Raw genomic sequence first — 20,589 nt, 5'->3', positions numbered from 1 at the left:
CTATAACCTTTGGAGAAAATGCTTTAAATACTAACTGCGACAAAATCTGGACATGATCAAATAGGATTCTAAGGAGCCTCTGGTATAGACGAATAGAAGGATTTTTTTAAGTATTTTTTTCTAACTGTAAGACATGGCTCAAGTCAGAAAATCTTACAAAACATGAAAGATATTTAATTTTACTTCTCAAACGATGGATTTGGACTCTACATAAGTTTCATACTTACTGCAATAGAAAAGATGAAAGCTAGAAATGATGTTGGGAACACACAGTCCTTTAACAACCATTAATCATACCTACTAGCATGGGAGGGAAAGAGGGAAATCAAATATGGCCCCTGCAAACATTGGTGGCTTTAATATGCAGTGTCTAGAAATGAAGCTCCATTTCCGAGTTGTAAGATTATGAAGATTAAGGAGAGTATTTCTCTCTGTCCAACACCACAAATTAAAATGAAGTCTTCCTTATTAGTCTTTTAGCTCAGTTTTGCAGAAATGAAATTCTCTCGTCCTAAGGGAGCAATGGCAAGTTCTACCAAGAGCGTACTGTGCAGGAGGAAGAAGAAGGTGGGTACGTTTGGGAAGGGCTGACCACACGGAGCGATTGCCACAGTTACAGGATTTTTAAATCTCAAGGACAGTGAGATTACAATAGCAAATGCTGGAAACGTGTGGGGCTTCAAACGTTTCCCCAGGGAAATGATGGAAGCCCTATCACCTCATGGAACCTCACAGATAAATTCCAAAGAATCTGAGCCCATCCTCATCAGTCTGTCAAATTTCCACAGACCCTCTTCCCACAAACCAGTGTTAAAACAAAAAAATATACCTAGGTGAAAATAGCTAAGGAAATGCTGTCTCAGAGTCTGAATTCTTCTTTTACTTAAAACAATCCTCTACTCCTAGAACTTGCCTTATTAGAGCTAGAATCAAGTGGTTTAATCCATGGCTCTGAAAACAATGTCTGGTCAGGACGGAATCCAAATATCTGAGATCCGCACGAATAAATGTCCCCGGGGTGACTATTGCATCTGGAAGGGTAGGAGCCATTTCTACTCTCTAGGAGTTGCACAGAAAGGAAAGGAGAAGCATGTTGGATTCCAGGCTGTCTTGCTCCTGGTGTCTGATGTCATTGCAGAGGCCACCAGTGGCCCAGAGTAAGTCCAGCTGGCAGATGATTGGATAGCCTACAGGGCTACCCTGGGCTTATCTTCTTGGCTGCAAGCCTCTGAGCTGTGGGGCTCTGTCTGAACGGCCGGATTCCATACACAAGCAGAGACTGCACACTACCGGTGACATCCAACCAGTCAGCAATGAGCTTCTGGGCAATTCTTCCAAGAGACTAGATGGACACCTGGAGCCAAACTTTATCAGACTCACTGAAGTTTGACCCTTATCAACAGTTCAGTTCTCCAGAGTTTTCTGGCTTGCGTGTGGTTGCAAGTGGGACTGTGCCAAGTTCTGAGTCCAGCCTTGAAATGTTTATCCTGTACCACCTGCTCCAAAACACGAGGTGAGTAAGTGCCACGGCTCGTGGGCTAGGTATGTGTGGTGCTGCCTGACACGCCAGAGTCACATGGTCGTACAGATGGCCACCAGCCAAGCGTCTGGGCTTTTAGCTTCTGACAGTTTCCATTATGCCTCCTCTGACAGGCTGTGGTGTGGGATGATTTGGGGGGACTATGTTTTCTTGCGCCCATTGCCATCAGGAAAACTGCATACTTTGCCAAGAGACACTGTTCTTCAGAGTTCCCTGGGGCTGAAGTGTAATGACCAGGATAAAATCAAACCTGAAGTACAAATAGCTTACCCGAACCCTAGTCAACGAAAATGACTAGTGCCTTCTAAATGCAAGGTACTGTCCCGGGAGGTATGATGTGGGGTGGGGGGCGGGGAGACAATACAAAGAAGTAAGACTGGGCACAAATACAAAGTAAAAAATTTGGTCCTTGCTTTTATGCAGCAGAGGAGCAAGATCTGAAACAAATACTTCCTGTGTCTCTCCTCCTCGGTGAAGTTTGATCACCACCCCCAACTCAGTCCAAAGTATTTAGGTTAAACCACATTTGTGGCCGCACCATACAAAATTGCTGTTTTTCTAGTCAAAAAGGTAGAATGTCAGCAACTTCATTTGGTTCAACTTAATGATCAGTTCTCCCAAAGCACTTTGCCTGTGTGTGTGTGTGTGTGTGTGTGTGTGTGTGTGTGTGTGTGTGTATCCAAGCAGTGTGCTGGTCCTGGGGATGAAAGACTGAATCAACATGGTCACTGCTCAGGATGAGCTTGGGTCTCAGTGAGACACAGAAAATTTCATACCATCAAGAAGGGTTCCACAGCGGCACTATTGGCATTTTGGGTCAGGTAATTCTTTGTTGTGGGGATGGCTGAGCTGTGCATTGCATGACGCACTCACTACCCACTCGACACCACTGGTATACCCCATACCCTCCCACACAGTCATGACCATCAAAAATGTCTCCAGATGTTGTCAGGTGTCCCCTCGGGATCAAGGTCACCCCTGATTGAGAACCACTGGTATGCATGTGCTAACGTGGCAGGATGCCAACATGGTGATTCAGAGAAACTTCCTGGAAAGGATGACACCTGGGGTAGGTCCTGAATGACGTGTAGGAACTAGCAAGGGGAAGCAAAGCAGAGGCCATTGCACAAGCAAAGACATGACCCCTTGCCTGCACTTTACCTTGACAAGGCATAGGTGTGGCCCACACAGGAGTGAAAGCCAACTTTCAAAAGTGAATTCTGAAAAGAATATTAGTCCACATACTTACACTTTAAAAAGTAGATCCCCCCAGTCTTGGTTTCTGATATAACCTTCTTTCCATGAAATCCTCTTTCTTTAACAATGCTTGACCCAAACATAGGACCTCAACGAATTGAGGTCCCTCAGAATGATTTTAATGCTTGTGCAGAAGCAACACCAAGAGTTAGAATAATACTATCTTCTTTTGGCAAGATACTTTATAGGGCTTTTCTCTCTCTACTATTTTTTTTTTGCATTAATTTTTTAAATGCTTTAATGAGATGTTGAATACATACAAAAGAATATTTTTTAAGTTTTAAATTTTAATTCCAGTATAATTAACATCCAGTGTTACATTAGTTTGGGGTGTACAATATTGTGACTCAACACTTCCATATATCACCCGGTGCTCATGAGGACAAGTGCACTCCTTAATCACCATCACCTATTTCACCATCCCCCCACCCACCTCCCCTCTGGCAACCATCAGTTAAGAGTCTGTTTCTTTTTTTTTTTTTAATGTTTATGTATTTTTCAACATTTTTTATTTTTATTTATTTTTGGGACAGAGAGAGACAGAGCATGAATGGGGGAGGGGCAGAGAGAGAGGGAGACACAGAATCGGAAACAGGCTCCAGGCTCCGAGCCATCAGCCCAGAGCCTGACGCGGGGCTCGAACTCACGGACCGCGAGATCGTGACCTGGCTGAAGTCGGACGCTTAACCGACTGCGCCACCCAGGCGCCCCTAATGTTTATGTATTTTTGAGAGAGAGACAGAGTGTGAGTGGGGGAGGAGCAGAGAAAGAGGGAGACACAGAATCTGAAGCGGCCTCCAGGCTCCGAGCTGTCAGCACAGAGCCCGATGTGGGGCTTGAACTCACGAACCGTGAGATCATGACCTGAGCTGAAGTCGGACGCTTACCTACTGAGCCACCCAGGCGTCCCAAGAGTCTGTTTCTTGGTTTGCTTCTCTCTCTCTCTCTCTCTTTTTTACCCTGTGTTTGTTTTGTTTCTTAAATTCCATATATAAGTGAAATGCTACGGTATTTGTCTTTCTCTGACTGACTTGATTTGCTTAGCCTAATACCCCCTAGCTCCATGCACGTTGCTGCAAATGGCAAGATTTCATTCTTTTTTTATAGCTGAATAATATTCCATGGTGTGTGTGTGTGTGTGTGTGTGTGTGTGTGTGTGTGTGTGTGTATCACATCTTCTTTATCCACTCATCTATTGATGGACACTTGGGCTCCTTCTACAATTGGGCTATAAGTGATGCTGCAATAAACTTAGGGGTGTGTATATCTTTTCAAATTAGTGTTTTTCTATTTTTTGGATAAATAGCCAGTAGTGTGATTATTGGATCTTAGGGTATTTCTATTTTTAATTTTTGAAGGCAATTAATTTTTTGAAGAAATTCCATACTGTCTCCCACAGTGGCCGTACCAGTTTGCATTCCTACCAACGGTGCGAGAGGGTTCCTTTGTCGCCACATCCTCACCGACACTTGTGTCTTGTGCTTTTGATTTTAGCCATGCTGACAGGTGTGAGGGGATACCTCATTGTAGTTTTGATTTGCATTTCCCTGGTGATGAGTGATGTTGAGCATCTTTTCATGGGTCTGTTGGCCATCTCTGTTTTCTTTGGAAAAACGTCCATGTCATTTGCCCATTTTTTAGATGATTTGCTTTTGGGTGTTGAGTTGTATAAGTTCTTTATATTTTTTGGATGCTAAGCCTTTATCAGGTATGTCATTTGCAAATAGCTTCTCTCATTTAGTAGGTCGTCTTTTAGTTTTGTTGGTTGTTTCCTTTGCTGTGCATAAGCTTTTTATTTTGATGTAGTCCCAAAAGTTTATTTTTACTTTTGTTTCCCTTGCCTCTGGAGACATGTCCAGAAAAATATTGCTCTGGTTGACGTCTGCTTGTGCTTTCTTCAAGGATTTTTATGGGTTCGGTTCTTACAGTTAGGTCTTTAGTCCATTTTTGGGTTTGTTTTTGCATACGAAAGAAGATTTAACATGCAAACACACAGAGTACTAATGAAGCACATAACTTCCATGCTGCTGTGGACATAGAATATCACTCCCACCTTTAAAGTCTTCTGTGTACTCCTTCCTGATCCCATCCCTCCCTCTACCTCCAGGGGAGAAAGATTTTTTTTTTGTTGTTGTTCACATTTATTCATTCAAAAGACATTTTCCTGACCACCCCACTAGCTATGGGTCAGGCTCTGTGCTCTAAAGCAGTGAACAGAACAAAGCCTTTCCCTCCCTAACTTAAAGCGCTTTCACATCAGCCATTTCCATTTGATTTCACGTTCTCAATATCCCAATGAGACACATATGAGCAGCTAATAATTACTCTTTCCCTGGCCTGCTTCACAGATGAGGAAATGGAGGCTCAAACTGTTGACTTACCCCAGGTCACGTGGTTTCTAAGTGGCAGAACTCTCTCCTCCTCTCCTGGCCTCGCCCAACAACAACACACTGGGGCTTCGACTGCTGCCGAATGCCAAGCGCAGCAGCTGAAGTGAGGCAACCGCAGAGCAGAGAGCTGGGTGGGGTCCAGAGACCCCTAACAGCCATGCTGGATTCAAGACTAACCAGCCTGCATGTTGGCAGGGACGTCTCTGCAGTGAAACAGCTCCCAGTGGGGACAGACTTGTCCCCAGGAATTTGAGACCATATCCAACCCCGACTTTAAAGTTGTACTATATCACACGCACAAAACCATCTTTTTGCCTTTTCCATTTCATTGGGGAAAACATGGTTTACTTGTGGTTCATTTATTAGCTACTTAAGTTGGATAAACTTGGGGCCATTTATGTACGACTCGATTTCTGCTTCACTTGTTGGTATCCTTTGGTAAAGACCTCCCTGTAAACAAAACTGCTAATGCCTGATAATGCCAGATGACAGAAAGACAGTTCTCAGAGGCTGCCCAAAGGTGAAGAATGGCTTCTATCTAGTGTAGCAACGCTGATCCATTGGCAGCAACTAACCGGGGTGTTGTCTTAAGAAGGCTCAAGGATCATAATAGATTTGCAGTCATGGGCTCTGGAGAATGGAGTGGGGGCTCTTATACCACGTATTTATCAACCCTGATGTGTCCTGTGATCAGTCAAGATTAGCCAAGCACCAATGAAGGCCTCAGACCAGAAAGGTCCATGGTGCCCAGTAATTGGCCTATGTCTTGCTGTGTGACCCTAGTCACATACTCAAAGGAAAGTAAAGATCTGGTTCCTGGTTCCAGACCCTTTCGAATGAGGATATAGCATGACTAGAAAGCCCAGCTCTAGAACCAGATGTGACCTCTTGTGACATAATAAAAAAATATATTTGGTCTCTGCCTGCGATTCCTGACACAGAGCTCTTAAAACCCTTCTAATCTCTTGAGTGATAAAGATGCTAAGACATCTTTTGTTCTAATATTTGGTCTTTGACCCTAGTTCCTGACAAAGCTCCTAAGTCCCTCGGGGTTTCCTGGGTGACAGGAACATCTTTTGTTCTAATGAGGTGACTCTTGGTGAGCTCCTGGATAGCTTCAGGATGAGGGCTGGTCACCCGAAAGACCAAGCCATGGTTAGAAGCTTGGAACTTTTAGACCCACCCCCATCCTCCAGGGAGCAGCGAGGGGCTAGAGTTGGGTTAATAATCCATCATGCCTACGTGATGAACCTCCATGACAATCCCTCAGCTATGGGGTTTGGAGCTTCTGGGTTGGTGAACACTTCCATGTGCTGAGAGGATAATGTGCCTCAACTCCATAGGAGCAGGAGGTCCTGCACTAGGAATCCTTCCAGACTTTGCCCTGTGTACTTCTTCTTCTGGCTGTTCATCTGTATTCTTTGTATCCTTTACAATAAGCCAGCAAGTGTAAGTGTTTCCCTGAGTTCTGTGAGAAATTCTTGAACCTGAGGAGAGGGTCATGCAGACAAACCTCTGATTTATGGCCAGTGGGTCAGAAATACAAATGACCACCTGGGACTTTCGATTAGTGTCCAAAGGGAGTAGAGGAAGATGAGAGTTTTCCTTTAGCTCTGTTGGACTCATTGACTCCGTCCATGGATATTTTTGTTGCAGCCTCTTCTGTGCCAGATCCTCTGCTGGACACTGGGGATCCTAAGGTGACCAAATCAGAGACCCCGTCCTCAGGGTGCTTGCTTACTGTCAAGTGGGTAAGACAGATACCACATGAATAGCAACACTGCAGTATAGTGAGGGCCATGAGAGGGGAAATGCAGAATCCTACCAGAGGTTGTTCACATGGGTAGTCAGGAAAGGATGGCTGCCCATAACACTGGGGGCAGAGAACATTCTGCAATGAGGCAAAGAATCCCTATTCTTCCCTGAAACATGTTGGTGAGGTTGTTTTGTGACCTGCTGGGTCTTGATGATACTAGGAAAGCAGGTAGAGGCTGGACTCTTTGCGTTAAGGGGCAGAATAGGTACCCAGGGCCGCTGTATATAGTTATGCAGGTTGTGGTTTACACAAGGTAACTGGCTTAAAGGGGAAAACAGGAGGGAGGAAAAGGTAACTTTTACTAACTCTGCCCAAAGAGGTAATCTTTCAATTACCCTATAACCATGGAAGGTAGGACTGACTGGATGACCTTTTAGCTGCTTTCATGGTGTCTAGACATCTTAATATCCTTTGATCTAAATGGACATCCAGACATTTCTTTGGATCTACGTGGACGGGTTCACTCAGAGAAGCCGAAGCTGTGGGTTCTGGTTAAGGGTTTTATTACAGGCATGAGCCTCCCTCTGAAGGAGACGCTGGAGAGGTGAAGGCACAGGAGGCCCTGAAGGTCAGAGAAGGAGACACCAGGCTGTTAGTCAAGCAAACTAAATAGATCCACCACTGTGGAGGGACCATATGGAGAAGCCTGTGGGAGGTCTTTGCGGGGGTGGGGGGGCCCGTATGGGTTCCTTCTCTGTGGATCTGCCACGAAGCATCTGAGGAAGAGCCTGGGACTGCTGTCACGTCTAGAATCAGCAGTCAGGAAGAGGAGCTGGATGTGGAGGGGAAGAGAGTGAGGACAAGTGAGACCCTGGTACCTTGGTATCCGCCTATCACCACATCTAACCCCGATGACCTTCCAAGTGTAATGGCCACTGCTTCAGTTTCACCTTCCAGATCCTGAACAAATTCCTCCATGGGCCAGATCTAACTCGGAACCATGTGGGAGAGGGGGTCTGGGAAAGGGAGTTCCATTTCAGCCAAGTCGCCAGAGTGCAGCCCGCCATGCTTGAAGAAAACACAGTGGGTGAGGGCAGCTCCAACCTTCTTTAATAAAGAAACAATTCAACAAAGTTAATAAACCTCCTGGTTTTAATAAAGAAACCAACTCTGCAGAAGTCCCCAGTTCAAAGCACCAGTGGTCCTGAGACTCATGGGTATAGCTGAATTGCTTGGGGGAGCTGATAAAAAGACCAATTCCCGGGGCGCCTGGGTGGCGCAGTCGGTTAAGCGTCCGACTTCAGCCAGGTCACGATCTCGCAGTCCGTGAGTTCGAGCCCCGCGTCAGGCTCTGGGCTGATGGCTCGGAGCCTGGAGCCTGCTTCCGATTCTGTGTCTCCCTCTCTCTCTGCCCCTCCCCCGTTCATGCTCTGTCTCTCTCTGTCCCAAAAATAAATTTAAAAAAAACGTTGAAAAAAAAAAATTAAAAAAAAAAAAAAAAAAAAAAGACCAATTCCCAAGGCTCGTCTCTCCAGATTCCAAGGTGCAGCTGGGTGCCTATTTCAGCAAGCTCTATAGGTGATCCTGATGGGCACGAAAGCTTGAGACCCACTATCCTCAACCTTACAAGCAAATAAATAGGTTATTAATCAATGCAACTCAAATGACCTCCTATTGGAAGCCCTTATCAATTACCTACCATTTAGGGACACTGAGATGGTGACCCAGATGTTCGACACAACCCCAAATTCCCTCCTGAGCTGGACTTGATGGGTCCCCCATCTCCCTGCTGGAACCCTCTCAAATTCAGACTCAAGATTCACTCCTGAACTCTTCTCTGAGGAAGCTGGGTGTGGCTGGACAGCCGGAGAAATCTCACGCAGACACTGCCAAGGGGCTGATGGATTGGGAAAGCCAGAGGTATGCTCCACCCTGCAAACTGGGTTTACTGGTAATCACACAATTGATTTATCTCATTCAGGTGATCACTATTAAACAGCATGCCTGTGACACCTTGAAGTGCGTGGGCATCCATGCAGAGTGCTATGTGTCGCAAGTGAAAATGATAGGCACCTGTCTTGGAGGTCAGGGATGACCAGACCTGCAGACCCTCCCATGTTCTTGTTGGCCCTGGGGCTCTCAGATCCTCACCCGGGGAACACACCTGCCCACCTGTCTCCTCCCCAGCACCACGGAAACTTTTGACCCAGCTTCCAAGGCTACTGAGAGTGCCAGCCTCTCTCTCCTTGGGGAGGTAAGGCAGGCAGCTTGAGAATCTCAAAGAAGGACGGGGCAGGGTCTAGAGTGGCCCAGCTAAGGTGCAAAACAGAGCTGAGAGAAGATCTTCCTGCTGAGTTCCACAGGGTCAGAGTCAAGGCCAGCATGCAGCCCTCAAGTTGTTCCCTTCCCATGCCTGCCTTTCCTGCCTTTGCAAACAAAGTCACAGAGGAATTGAGGCACATTAAAATGCCCTCCTCACCCTGTCTTCTCCTACTACTGGTCAGTTTTAGCATTTCTGACTGAACAAATTGAGCTGGGGGGTGGGGGGAGGGAGCGCAGATCCTCAACCAGTAAAGTGCCTTGACCACCCAGGGAGCTTGTCAGTGACACAGATTCCTGAGTTCCACCCTCAAAGAACCTGACTCCATAGGCAAGACTGGGAAACTGCATTTTAAATAGTCACCAGGGATTCCACTGAAGTGGCCAGGGACAAGATTCTGGAGAACACCACCCCGGGCAGAATGCCTGTGGAGGTGGGATGAGCAGAGGAGGATGGGGGAGAATACAACTCCAGCTAGGTGGGAAGGCAGATGGTACACAAATGAAAAAGACTTCAGGGTGGGCAACACGCATAGCTTCACAAAGACCCTGGGAAGGGAGATCACCTGGATCCATTTATCCCAGTCTGCTTGGTTCATGGCTGTATCTCTGGCATCTCATAGGGTGAGGACAAGGGAGCGGCAAACGAGACGCCCGGGGCATTAAAGGAGGCTCTCACTCCCAATTTCCAGCCCTGGACTTGTGCGACCCTAGGGAGGGCACCTGCTAAATGTCACCCCTCAGCATAGCCCTGGCACCTGCAATCGTGCCTGGCACACAGTAGGCACTCTGTAAATATCTGTTGACTGACTGACTGAATCTATTTAACAGACATCGCATAAAGCCCAAGCCTTTACACTCGGTGTGTGCAACTGGATGTGGGGGGTGGGTCCGGGAGGCAATGACACCCTCAAAACGAATTGGACCCAGATCTACCTCCGAAAGAAGTTTCTGATCTGGTTAAGTTTGGCAAGCCCGAAAATAAAAAATGCAAGGGAACAAAGGCTGGTGGATAATGGAAATCTGGGGGCAGGAGAGAGGGAGTCAGCCAACATGTTCCGTGAGAGCAGGGCCCCGGCCTCTCGTGCCATTCTCTGTTCCTGGCACAGCATGGGTAGGTACGTGGTGGGCACAATATACATTTGTCAAGTGACCGAGCGGTAAGCGCCAGCCTCCAGCTTCTAGAGATATACCCTGGTGTGCTGTGTAGCTTTATAACTGAAGCTAAGGCCGGTAAAGCAGGTGCCTAGAATTAGGTGAGGCTCACGACAAAGGCCCCCACTAACAATCGAGCTGAGTGGTTGCCAAATTTGGCTGGATGATCCAAAACATCTGATGAGTGTTTGGAAAATAATGACTCCCAGGCCCCACCCAAGAGGTGCCAAAGCAGGATCTTTAAACTCAGGGATCCGTATTTGAACTCCCTGGGCACAGTTCGTGAGCACCCAGGCCTGGGAACTACTGCTCTCATCAGGACTCAAATCTCCAGCTTTTAGAGAGCACTGGATCCCAGCCTTCAGGAGTGGCCACATCCTCCCACAGCCCCGGGCCAGGTGGGGAGGCAGAGGCAGGTGAGGCTCAGAGAGCAGCGTGCCTGGGCTCATGCCTACTGACCAGCTGGGTGACCCCTTTTGGTTTTATTTTTTTTTTTTTTAATTTTTTTTTCAACGTTTTTTATTTATTTTTGGGACAGAGAGAGACAAAGCATGAACGGGGGAGGGGCAGAGAGAGAGGGAGACACAGAATCGGAAACAGGCTCCAGGCTCCGAGCCATCAGCCCAGAGCCTGACGCGGGGCTCGAACTCACGGACCGCGAGATCGTGACCTGGCTGAAGTCGGACGCTCAACCGACTGCGCCACCCAGGCGCCCCTCCTTTTGGTTTTAAAAGTGTTTATTTAATAGAAGTTAGATCATAGTATGAGTAATTAGGTTATTAATAATCATTTAGCATGGATATATTAATTATTAATATATAGCAATTATATCGATATAATAATATTGGTAGATTGGCAGATTATTGTAGATCATAGTATTGGTGGTTAGATTATTATGCTTATTGGTTATTAGTGTGTTAGTTGTTATTGATGTGTATATATTAGATAATTTAATTTGAATATTAATCATTATTAGATTATTAATATATGCTGAAATGCATTTAATGGTATGCTTTTTTCCTTTTTTCTCCCCAATCTTTTATTGTGAGAAAATACACACAAAATTTACCATCTGAACCTTTTTTTTTTTTTTTTACGTGTATTTATTTTTGAGACAGAGAACGACAGAGCATGAACGGGGGGTGGTCAGAGAGAGAGAGACACAGAATCCGAAACAGGCTCCAGGCTCTGAGCTGTCAGCACAGAGCCCGACGCGGGGCTCGAACTCACGGACCGCGAAATCATGACCTGAGCCGAAGTCGGCCGCTTAACCGACTGAGCCACCTAGGCGCCCCTGAACCATTTTTAAAAAACATTTATTTATTTTGTGAGAGAGAGAGAGAGAGCACACATGAGTGGGGCAGAGGGGGGAGGCGCAGAGAGAAAGAGAGAGACAATCCCAAGGGAGAGACCATCCCTGTGCTCTCAGCGCAGAGCCTGATGGGGCTTGATCTCACCAATTGTGAGATTTTGCAAACACTTTTACAAGTCATTTATTGGCCTGTGTTTAACCTTTACTTAATAGGTCCTAAGTCACTTTATTAATTGATGCCCAGTGCCAGAAAAAGCTCTGGTTCTAAGTTTACAGCCTACTGAAAAAAATGATTAAGATGTGTACACACAGGAGGAAGATTCTCACCACAGTTCAGGTGATAAGATGCTTCAAATATATGAGAGGCATCCACACAGCAAAGGAATTCTATTTGTCTGGGGGAGGAAGCCCACCGTGGCAGAACTGGGATTAGTGGGGATGGGAGCTTCAGGAAGGAAGACATCCATTTGGCGCAAGGAAAAACTTTTGAACAATTATTTTCAAAGAAAAATAAAAACAAAGTGCTGTTGAAGCTGCTGTGAGCACCCGAACACTGAAGTATTGAATCAGGGGATGGAAGTGTCACCAGTCAAGATGCTGAGATGGGTCCGAGCTGAGGTCAGAGGAGGTCCCACCCAGGTCTAGGACCCTGTGATGGTGTGGGCTAGAAAGCTCTCTACCTTATCTGGACGGACTTATCTTCTGTAGAGGGCCCGGGGAAATGTTTTTCAGACTGGATTAAGGAGAAAGGATTTCTACCTCTGAAGACCTGTTCCGGAATATTCCCAGTTGTTTCAACAGCTAGTTACCAAAATAGAGCGTGCACGTGAACTTATTTACAAAATGGAGGGGGCATTATGCACCTCAGTCACAGGGCTGCTGTAAATACCAAGTGAGCAAATATGGGAAGGTGCTCGAAAGGGAGCCTCGGCTCAATAAGTGTTAGAGATTATTATTAGCATTATAATGCATAAAAACTAGACGGGCAGTTTCTTTCTCAGGACACAGTTATTAAACAGCTAGAGAAATTACTAGAAAGAGGGGCGCCTGGCAGGCACAGTTGGTAGAGCATGTGACTCTCGTGCTCGTGGTAGAGCACGACCTTGGGGTCGTGAGTTCAAGTTCCACACTGGGTGTAAAGCCTACTTAAAAAAAAATTTAAAAAGGCCTCCTTCCAGAAATTACTAAACGTCTATGAAAATTGCCAGCGGTAGAGTAGGGGGAGGTAAGTTGTTGAGTTTAGAAACCAAAAGTTGGTTAACATCCCCGCTTCTCTAAGTACAGAAATAGTGACATTGCCTAATTCCGTATGGGCACAAATTACAATAACTTATGTTATTGTAATTATGTAACTTATGTATTGTTTAAATAGGATATACTTTACAGTATACAGTTTCCTCTTTTGTGTATATATGGGGATATATGGGGTAAGTATTTATATGTATATTTATAATTATTCAAGTCTCCATTATCCAATTCCTTGAAGTTAGGGAACTGAGTAGTGAAAATATTTTTTAATAAACAAATCACTTATAACACTGGTCCCTACTAAAACATTTCTCAGCTAACACTCCTGTCTTACCAAGTAGGTCTGTGTGAGTCAATCTCTTGCTATTTAAAAAAGTTAGGAAATATAATATAGTAAAAGTGCCAAACTCGCGAAAGATGCAGGATTCCATGAAGTTGCCAAAATAATTTTGGAGAATTGCTTGCATCTCAAGCAAAGACATCGGTAAATAAAGATGTGGCATGTGTAAACCAGTTTACAATTGAGAAGCCACTCTGAGAAAGGTGTGCCATACAAGCCCTTCAGAAGCAAATCATTTAATATCAAAGGATAAAGAGAAGCCTTAGGAAAAATTGATAAACTCTTAAATATATTGCAAAAGCAACAAACAAAACCCCAAACCTGGCCTCTTCTGTGATAGTGCTTTAAAAGCCAAGTAAAGTGAAAGATGTTACAGTATATAATTTTGTCAGGAAATGTATGCTGAGAAAAGTAACGTATAATTCATTCTTTGAGAATTAGTGCACATTTTCAGTTATAACCTAGATTTGTTAAACCTAAGAAAGCATGTTTTAGTACCACTCAGTTTCATTTTTCAGTATGAATTTCCAGTCAAGCTCCCCCCACCCCATTACCAAACCATGATTCTCTTATTAAGTGGATTCACATTAAATGTCCTTGCCTGGCAGCAATTATCCCCAGATATGGCAAGAGAAAGAGAGGGAGTGTGAGTGAGCACTAGAGACCTTTCTCAGTAGTCGCCTAATTCTTCAGCTAAGTAGCAATGTGAGACAAACAGACCCACTGTCCTTTCTTTAAAGTCTTGTGCCATGGAGGGAGAAAGATATTTCCTCTTACTAGGGAAAGCCCTAGAAAGTTACCTGGGTTCTTTTCCCAGACTTTCACTGGAAGAGTTTGTAGGGTGAGCGTGAAGTAGACCGCGACATTCAAATCAGATACTTCAAGGCACCTCAGTGTTTGAACCTCAACTTGACTCTGGATCGCTGCTTGACTGTGTTCTTAGAACTTCAAACCTAGAAAACCATTTTACAAAATGGTCCCTGAGGGTCAAAATTGTGTTGCTTTTGGTCAAATACGTTTGGAATCGATCCCCCCATTTCATAGGTAAGAAAACTAAAGAGATTGCGGACATGTGACTTTCCCCAGACTACACTTGCTATTAATGGCTCAATTAGAATCAAGACCCAAGTCCCCTGAATATAGAGCTGTGATTCTCAACCTCGGCTGCACACTGGAATCACCTGACAGCTTTTAAAACTACTGATGTCTGGGTGTCATCCCCAGAAACTCTGGCTTAATTCGTCTTGAGTACGGCTCAACTGGGGATTTTATTTTATTTTTTTTTTTTAATTTTTTTTTCAACGTTTTTTATTTATTTTTGGGACAGAGAGAGACAGAGCATGAACGGGGGAGGGGCAGAGAGAGAGGGAGACACAGAATCGGAAGCAGGCTCCAGGCTCCGAGCCATCAGCCCAGAGCCTGACGCGGGGCTCGAACTCACGGACCGCGAGATCGTGACCTGGCTGAAGTCGGACGCTTAACCGACTGCGCCACCCAGGCGCCCCTCAACTGGGGATTTTAAAGAGCTCCCAGGTGATTCTAACATGCAGCCAAGGTTGAGATCTTGATCTTTCCTAATTTTTCTCGTGCAAAAGGACCTATGTCACTTAGCACCACAGTCTTTCACAACCTTCCACTTTTCTCTCCCAATTAATCCTAGTTCTTCTCTAGTGTTGTCATATCCCAATAATTATCAAAGCCTAATGCTCGAAAGGTGGGCTGTGCGACCACAGAGCAGTGGGCACCTAGTCGCCTCCCTTGCTTACACTGGACAGATGTTGAATTTCAAAGCTGAATGTAGCACAGAACCAATGCCACCCTAGCAGCAGCCGTATACCCAAATTTAAGTTTAAATATTCTGCATATGCTCAGGCTTTGGATTCTCTCCTGGAGCAACAGGCAGCAGAAACTAACCACCCAAGTCCTAGCAAACAGCAATGACTTTTGGAGCTGAAAACTGTGGACTGCTGTGATAATGAGAGCATGACCAGGCGCTGGACCAACCCGCTTCACTACCTAATTGCTCTGCCCTCAGCTGTGAGATGGCCTTTACAACCCCCCCTTAGTTGCGTGCGTAAAAATGAGTGTTGGATCCCACCACAAGAGGAGCCGTGGTGAAAAAGCAGACCTAAAAAATTAATCTCTTTTTGAGAAAAGTGATCAGTACAAGGAGATAAGCCTATTCCAGAAGCCCAAGCCCTTGCGGTCCTGGGCTTCAGGCCCATGTGGCTCATGAGGGAATGCAAGCTCCATCTCCAAAGGCCATCATGGCCAGTCTCTCAGCTCTCTCGAGAAGCTCTGACCCCGCCTCCTGGAGAATGAATCAATCAGGACAGGCCCACTGCGGTCCGCAGTAGGCTGGGGGATTCCCATGATGCTCTGTAACAATAACCTGTTGCTTAGGAGGTGGGTTCCGGCAGCTACTTCCGGTTCCCGCCTCTCCGAAAGCGGAAGTGCAGGCTTTCCAGCGAACCGCCAACCAGACAAATTCCGACCCACTGGCCCTGGGCACCCCGGAGCTGACTGCACGTGCAGAAAGTAGCTTCCACTTCTCTGAAAGATGTACGGGCCCACTGAGGAATACCCACTCCTTGCCTGCATGGGCTTTCACCCGCAGTTTCAAGCGATTTGGATTTCCATCCCAAACCAGAGGACACCGGCAGTTCGTCTTAACGGTATTCAAACTCTGTTTTAGTTGTATCCAGTGCATTTCTGGAGCATTCATTCCACAGTTTCTTGAAGGATAGCAAAGTAGAAATGGTACTTTAATGCCTCAGGACACAAGAACTTGAGCAACACTCTCCTTATCATGTATTAAATCTGTGGCTTATTCTAGAACAATAATACGAAGCGTAATACAAACTATTACCAATGACAGTTTTGAATTAGGTGCGGAAGCTAATTAGAGGCCAGATTGCTCCATCTTTTGGCTTAGGGGCCCAGGGAAGCCATTTTTCAGAGCTTATTGGGGACGTGCCCCTTATGTGATCACTTCTGGGCAGTGGACACAGGCAAATAAAGTTCCGACCCTCCCCGAGTTTATAGTCTAATGGAAAACAGAGATGTTTGAATTATAGATAACTGTGCTGTGTGATATGTATGCAGGAGAAAGACGCACGATTAAATGACTTCCTTACTTAAAAAATAAAATAAAAATAAAATCGGGGCACCTGGCTGGCTCAGTCAGGGGAGCATCTGACGCTTTATCTCAGGGTTGTGAGTTCCAGCCCCAAGTAGGCACGGAACCTACTAAAAAGTAAGTAAATAAAATAAAAAATAAAATAAATGACTTCCTAAGGTTCTCTGTCAAATCAATGGTGTCACCAAACCTCAGGAAAGCAAACGCCCTGACTTAACATACCCTAACACATCTTTGGCTAAAGTTGGCTTCATCACTTTGGGGCCCAGACCCTGCCTGCTAGGGACCACTTGAAGGTGAATGTAGCAAGAAGCTTTGATGAAAAGAATTTGACTGCAGCCAAGATGATGGCAAAGAGGGTATGTTGTGGTCTGTTGTGAGGTAACAGTGAAGAACACGGCACCTGAAATGGGGAGCTAATTTTGGGTTAGGTCGTGTGGGGCTGGATTGTAAAGCCTTTATACATGTGGTAGAGGAGAGTTTTAGGGGGTTTTGTGTGCTTTTATCTTTTTTTTTTTAATTTTTTTTAATGTTTATTTATTTTTGAGACAGAGAGAGACAGAGCATGAATGGGGAGGGTCAGAGAGAGAGGGAGACACAGAATCCGAAGCAGGCTCCAGGCTCCGAGCTGTCAGCACAGATCCCAACGTGGGGCTCGAACTCACGGACCGTGAGATCGTGACCTGAGCCGAAGTCGGACGCTTAACTGACTGAGCCACCCAGGCACCCCGTGTGCTTTTATCTTTTTGGTCTTTACCCCAGGTGAAGAAATTTTCGAAAACTCAATTTTTAAGCAATTCGCCATTAACCTACGCAAGATTCTTCCCTATTTTTTCTTTTTAGTTCCAAACCCTGATTCTATTTTTCTTTGCTCCCGTAGCACCCACTCTAATATGTTTAATATATCTTTATATGGGCATGCATGCCTTCTTACAAAAGGTGTATTATTTTTATGCCAATGTGTCTTTACAGAAAGGATAATGTGCTCTGGTGATAACGTGTTCTGTTTCCTATATTTTTTCCCTTAATGCTAGGTTTTAAGATCCATCAACGTTGTTAATGTGCATCTGGTTGACACTTCTGGATTTAGTTTTCAACAGCACACATCTGCCATATTTTACTCACCCCCTTCTCTATGATGAGCATCTAAACTGCTTCCAACATTCAGCTACCCTGTAAACATCCTTGAGTCTGCGGGAGAATTTCCTACGAATATATGTATTCTAGCATTTTCCCACAGATCATAAGGCGTGCGCATGCTGGAGCTCAACAACTGCCAGATGACCTTCCTGAGTGGTGGTGGTGCCAGTCGAGGCTCCCTCCAGCAGTGCCCCAGACTTCCATGTTCTGTATTCTCACCTGCACCATTTTGTCCCTTCTGACATTGACCATTCTTAGACATGCAAAGGCAGAGCTCAGGTAGATGCAGTAGGTCATAGGGAGCTGGCGAAAGCTCTTCACCTGTGGGTACCGTGAGAAAGGGGCTGCTTTAGAAGAATTGTGCAGGAACGGATCTGACTTGCAAAACCAAAAGATGCAATATATATATGTATTCTCTGAGAGGTTTGGGAGATGTCTAGCGTGACAAATAAAAACTATTTTGTACATATACTTCCTTTTTTGTTCAAATGTCCTCTTCGGTATTTGCTCCTTCTTCCCATGTTTAGTTAGTTGGTGCTGATTTGGTCTGAAATGTGGTTTGACTTGGCCGTGGCCGGTCTCTGCCATGGCTGGTCGCAGGAGGCGGGGAAGAGGCAGAGCTGTGAGATCAGAGTGTCCCGCTGAGCAGAAGCCTGGCCTCACTTGGTGAGCTCTGTCTCCCTCCCTGTCTTCAGCTATCATTCCCCTTGAGGGTTGGGTGGAATATTACAGTGACAATAAATAGTAACAATGAACATTTGTAGAGTACTGGCTACTCAGAATGTGATCTTCAGACTGGCAGCTTAGGCATCACCCGGGACACGGTTAGAGATTTGGAATCTTGGGGGCCACCCCAGGCCCACTGAATCAGAATCTGCCATTGGCAAGATCGCCAGTGGGTTCTGTGCACATAAGCACGGCTTCAGTCTTTGCCAAACATTTTCACATAGATTGTCTCATTTAACTTCTTCCCAACACCCCTGATTTCCTTGGGCATAGTTGTTACATACCTCCCCTGTTACGGTTGAAGAACGGGCTTGGCAGGTGAGAGGGACTAGCCCAAGAGTATCAGAAGAGCCCAGGGCAAACAGATTTTCAGACTCTGCAACTGCATCTCAAGGTCATACTATATTTATAGCCCCCTTCTCCCCGTGCCCATTTTCCCTCAGTCCAAAAGGAAACCACCCAGGAAGAGCTCATTTCAGAGCCAAAAGAAAGTGGAGTGGAGGTGAAGCCTCCCGGTCTCCTCAGGGATGTAAATGGCCACTGAGACCAAGAAGCACTCCCTGCTGTGCAGCCTTGATCCCCCTCCTGCTGCACTGCAGCTTTGAGCTAAGAGGGGCAGCCCGATCTCACCGAGTGTGAAGTAGGTGGAGATATTAGTGGGTCCCTCCCTTGAGCAAAGTCTACCAGGTTCCATTTTCCTTCTTAAAAGCAAGCCAAGCAGGGGTTGCTTAATCTGGGGTTCCCCAGATCCCCAAAGCATTTGTGGGTAGAATTCAGGAGTCTGGGAACTTAGCATTATCTCCACCCTAACTAAAGGAAACAAACCCACAGTAGCATCAGCAGGACCTGTGACTTTGTAACTAATAGAAATCACAGATATTCCCATACTGAGTTGCAACTGTTGCACACCTCGAAATCTTGTTCATGCTCTTCTTGACTCCAGTACTTTCGGTGTTAGACCCACACTAGATCCTGTTGTTGAATATGTTCAGAAAAGGGCACTATATTGCTAAATTACAACTTTATTTTTTGATATTTTGATAACTATCAATAGAATAGTTTCCTTTGTAATTTTACAAATTTCATCTATGAACTTGAAAATATTCTGAGAAGGAACTCATAGGCTTTACTAAACTGTAAAAGGACTATGTCAAATTTTGGAAACCATCACATCCCCAGGCTGTTTTTGGTTGGTTTGGGTCACCCCCTATATTTGTTTTAGGTCTTTTTTTGTTGCTGTTGTTGTTTTTTGTCAGCAACATAGCACATAAAACCAAAGTGGCCTATATGTTTGTCTTCAGGGGTGAAACAACGGATTTCCTGAGAAGATTGTACTCCATTGCATAGCCAGGCTTGATGGGAGTGAGGGCTGAAGAACTCCAAGGGAGACTATTTATGACCCTTCTGTTATTCTAGAAGATCTTCTCAACATTCAGAAGATTTCAGTTAAAAATGCATGCCACTTGTTGGACAGAGGGACCATTAACTATAGCTTTCTTTGGTCACTTACCTTTCTGCAGGTTTGTGTCATGATCTCAGTTATAATTCACAAAGAAGCTGGAAGATGTTTGGCCTTTGAAAAGGAACACCCCTCTCTTCATACCCATGACATTAACCAAGATTACCAAGATTCTGAAGTCTGAAAAGGTAAGTTAGTGACTGCACTATCCAGAGAAAATGGAGGCTCAGACTTTTATGTAAGCTGTAAGAATTCTACCTTGATAATTATCGATGCACAGAGAGATGTCCATGATAGATTAAGTTAAAAAAAAAATCAGGTTACAAAATAGCACATTTTATTCTGTAGAGAGAGGGGAAAGTGAGAGGGCAGGGCAGAGAAAAAGAGTCTGAAAAAAATATATACATTAATAATATTAATTCTGGGGAGTGGAATTACAGGAGATTTTCATCTTTTATTCCTTTTTGTATTTCTTTTTCCTTTGTATGATCAGCATGTACTACTTTTGTTTTTTAAAAAAGGCAGTAAGCCTATTTTCACTTTGTAAAAATCAAAATGTTTAACAAGTATAGTTTACTGCTAGTTGGAACCTTGCAGAGTCACTTAACCACGTAACTAGCTTCATACCTCTTGGGGAGATAAAAAAGAGCAGAATGGAAAGTGGGAAAAAATTTAATTGTTTACAAAAAATTCTAACATAACGTGCTATGCTATACCATGGACTTTATATAGTGGGTCAAATCAAGTCCCCCATATTCTCAATGAACCAGGCAGCAACTGGTACATAGCAGGCCCTCCATCAAAGTGA

This window comes from Neofelis nebulosa, chromosome 14 (genome assembly GCF_028018385.1).
Source record: "Neofelis nebulosa isolate mNeoNeb1 chromosome 14, mNeoNeb1.pri, whole genome shotgun sequence".
Classification (NCBI taxonomy): Eukaryota; Metazoa; Chordata; class Mammalia; order Carnivora; family Felidae; genus Neofelis; species Neofelis nebulosa.
This window is presented reverse-complemented; position numbering follows the sequence as displayed.